The 3,375-nt window shown below is 40.6% G+C and overlaps 1 pseudogene across 1 annotated transcript; it reads left to right on the plus strand.

Annotated features, from left to right (window-relative positions):
* The first annotated feature begins 335 nt into the window (after positions 1 to 335).
* LOC114291595 (UDP-glycosyltransferase 91C1 pseudogene) lies at positions 336 to 2,360 on the plus strand (annotated as a pseudogene). Its single transcript, XR_014330132.1, has one exon. The product of XR_014330132.1 is annotated as a UDP-glycosyltransferase 91C1 pseudogene (transcript).
* The last annotated feature ends 1,015 nt before the right edge of the window (positions 2,361 to 3,375 follow it).

Consider the following 3,375-nt stretch of genomic DNA (forward strand, 5'->3'; position numbering starts at 1 on the left):
TATTACTCTCTCCTCCCAAATTGTGGATGAAACCCACACCACACCCATACCCCACACCGGTAGACAACCATCGCCAAAGCACCATATAAAATTAACAGTTAAATATAACGAAGGTGGATCTCATACAGTGAAGGTGGATCTCGAGGAAGGAGACCATGTGTGGCAATGATATTCATCCAAATTATTATCTTTCATATTCATAGTCTATTTCATAAACAAATTCTATCTCAATAGTTTAGTCTTCTAAATTTTAATAATAAAAATGTATTTTCACACACATCAATAAATTATATTTCATTTTTTAAAATAAGTCATAAAATAATGAATTATATTTTATTTTTTAAAATAAGCCATAAAATAATGAATATGCAATATAGTGAAACGAATACGAATTATTCCCAAATGCTGTGCCAATAATTAAATGGACATCATGCAACACAAGTTTGCATTTCCAGATGGTGCCTATATCTAACGATTTTTAACTAATACTGTTCTGGTTTTTTTTAGTAGTCAAAACTTTCACAAGTTCAACAAATAGAACTATTTCTCCGGAAAAAAAATGAAAACAGAGACTCACGTCGTCCTTGTTCCGTTTGTTGCATTTGGCCACATGATGCCATTTTACGAGCTCTCCCTCATCTTAGCCAAGGCCGGTATTCGCGTCTCTTACGTTTCAACCCCAAGAAACATCCAGAGGCTCCCTCAACTCCCTCCTGAATTATCATCACTCGTCACCTTTGTTCCTATTCCTTTGCCTTCGCTGGGCTCCAACCTCTTGCCGGAAGGTGCAGAGGCCACTGTCGACATTACGGCCGACAAAATGGGGCACTTGAAGGCCGCATTTGATCTCCTCAAACAACCCTTCAAGCAATTCGTCGCTGAAAAGTCTCCGGACTGGATCGTGACCGACGCCATCTGTTCCTGGACAGTTGATGTCGCTGAGGAGTGTCATGTCCCCGCCGTCATCTTCTTCCCCTTCACTGCCGCCACCCGTGTGTTCGTCGGACCACCGGAATATTTAGTCGGTGATGCTCAGAGAAGAGTGAGGTCGTCGCCGGAGGACCTGACGTCCCCGCCGTCATGGGTAAGTTTCCGGTCATCGGTAGCATTTCGTCTTTACGAAGCAATCGGCTTTTTTACTGGGTTAAACACAAGAAATGCCTCCGGCATTACAGATGCTGAACGAGTCGTTAAATCACTTGGAGGGTGTCGAGCTGTGGCGATACGTAGTTGCAGAGAGTTCGAAGGAGAGTACTTAGATTTGTTTGAGAAAATTATCGGTAAACCTGCGATTCCAGTGGGGTTACTTCTCCCGGCAAAACCCGACAAAACACGAATCGCCGCCGCTGACGACGGCGCGTGGAGTAAGATCTTCGAATGGCTCGATGAACAGAAACCCAAATCAGTGGTGTTCGTTGGGTTCGGAAGCGAGTGTAAACTCACGAGAGACCAGACTTACGAGATAGCTTCCGGGCTAGAGTCATCGGAATTGCCATTTTTGTGGGCTCTGAGAAAACCCAGTTGGGCTTCCGACGATCTCGATGCTCTCCCGCCGAAATTCAATTGCCGTATCTCCGGCAGAGGTAAAGTCTGCATCGGATGGGCACCGCAGATTGAGATTCTGGCTCACCCATCGATAGGAGGCTCGTTGTTTCACGCCGGATGGGGTTCGGTGATCGAAACATTGCAATTCGGGCATTGTATGGTTGTTTTGCCACAGATCTTCGATCAGCCATTGAATGCGAGGTTGTTGGTGGAGAAAGGCTTGGCAATTGAAGTGAAGAGAGGTGACGATGGGTCGTTTAACGGGAACGACATAGCTCGGTGTCTGAGAAAAGCTATGATTTCTGAGGAAGGAGACGAAATGAGAGCTCAGGTGAAAAAAGCTGCTGAAATTTTTGGAGATCGAAAGCTTCATGAGGAATATGTTGCTGGTTTTGTTGAGTATCTTAAAACTGAGAAGTCACGTTTGGGTGTCTAAAGGTTGAAAGCAAGGAGTCCGGATTCTCAGTAGCACTTTCCTGCCGCCCACCAAAACATTGTCGTTTTGGAGGTTTTTTTTTTTTTTTTCTTTCTCTTTCTCTTTCTTTCTTTCTTTCTTTCTTATCATCAACATTGGGCACTATGTTGCTGATACATCAACACTGGTACACTGGCATGTTGCTGTCTCTCACCGATGATTAACTCTCTCTCTCTCTCTCTCTCTCCCTCCCTCTCTTCCTTGTATGTCTTCCTCTTCTTTTCTCCGTATTTTTCAAATCATCATACCCACTGAAAGAAAACAAAAACAAAAACAAAAAAAAAAAAAAAAAAAAGAAGAAGAAGAAAATAAAACTGAATGTTGAAGCTTGATTATCTCATCCAACTCGGTTTCGAACATCATCTCCATGACAGCAAACGGAGCTCTCTCACAACGAAATATTGTTTAGATTCTAGCTCTCTCTCACAGCGTTCATTGATTCAAATGTCATTGGGGAGCTTTCATCAAAAAATCGAAGAAATCAATTTAAAAGTTGAAGCTGGCCAGCAAAATAAAAATTTATATTTTAGATGTTTATTCTCTTCCTTTTCTTTTTTTTTAAAAAAAAAAATGATTTATCAATTTGTGGGTTTGTAGTGATTTTTTGTTGAGTAGTTTGTGAATGTTAGATGTTTGTTGAAACACCTCAATGATACGTTAATGTTAAATACATGTTCAAAGTGTGAACCATGGCTCTGATGCACTTTTGACAAAATTGTTAGTCAGCTCCATGTCCTCCTACGAATCAGACTCTATCGCCGCCTCACCTCGCCTTGCCTCCGTCGCCTATCCGTTCGTCACCTCTGTCCCCTTGCCTCGCCTTGCCTTTCCTTGCCTCGCCTCTCTCTCTTGTCCAGATCTGTATTTCTGTCTCAGAGGCTAGGGTTCAAAATGAGAACGGGAAAGCAAAATAAGAAAGAAAGAAAAAAAAATGACGTCGTTTTAGAAGGCGACAGGAAAGTACGACCGAGGATCCGGACTCAAAAGTAAGACCACGGACAAGTGCTTACTTGTAGCCACTGATGGGACCCTTATAAGTTGAAATTTTAAGGTCCAATTTGGGGCTAGGAAATTACGCACATTTAAGGTATGCTTAAATTTCTTTTTTACCATCACCTCTAAAAAAAATCCGATCAAAAATCAGAATTCCTTTTGGTACAATCACCACTTAAATAAATCTTCCTATTTGTGGTTTAAAATTATATGCTGATTTCTAGATTTTATGCAATTTGTATGAACATTGTTTTAGTAATTTACTATGATATCATGTTTATTTTTAATAAATTTTTGATTTTTTATAAAAAAATATGTAAAAAAATATAATATAATATAATAATTTATGTTAATTTTTTAAC

Source organism: Camellia sinensis, chromosome 5, assembly GCF_055761805.1.
Source record: "Camellia sinensis isolate YWXY chromosome 5, ASM5576180v1, whole genome shotgun sequence".
In the NCBI taxonomy this organism is placed as follows: domain Eukaryota; kingdom Viridiplantae; phylum Streptophyta; class Magnoliopsida; order Ericales; family Theaceae; genus Camellia; species Camellia sinensis.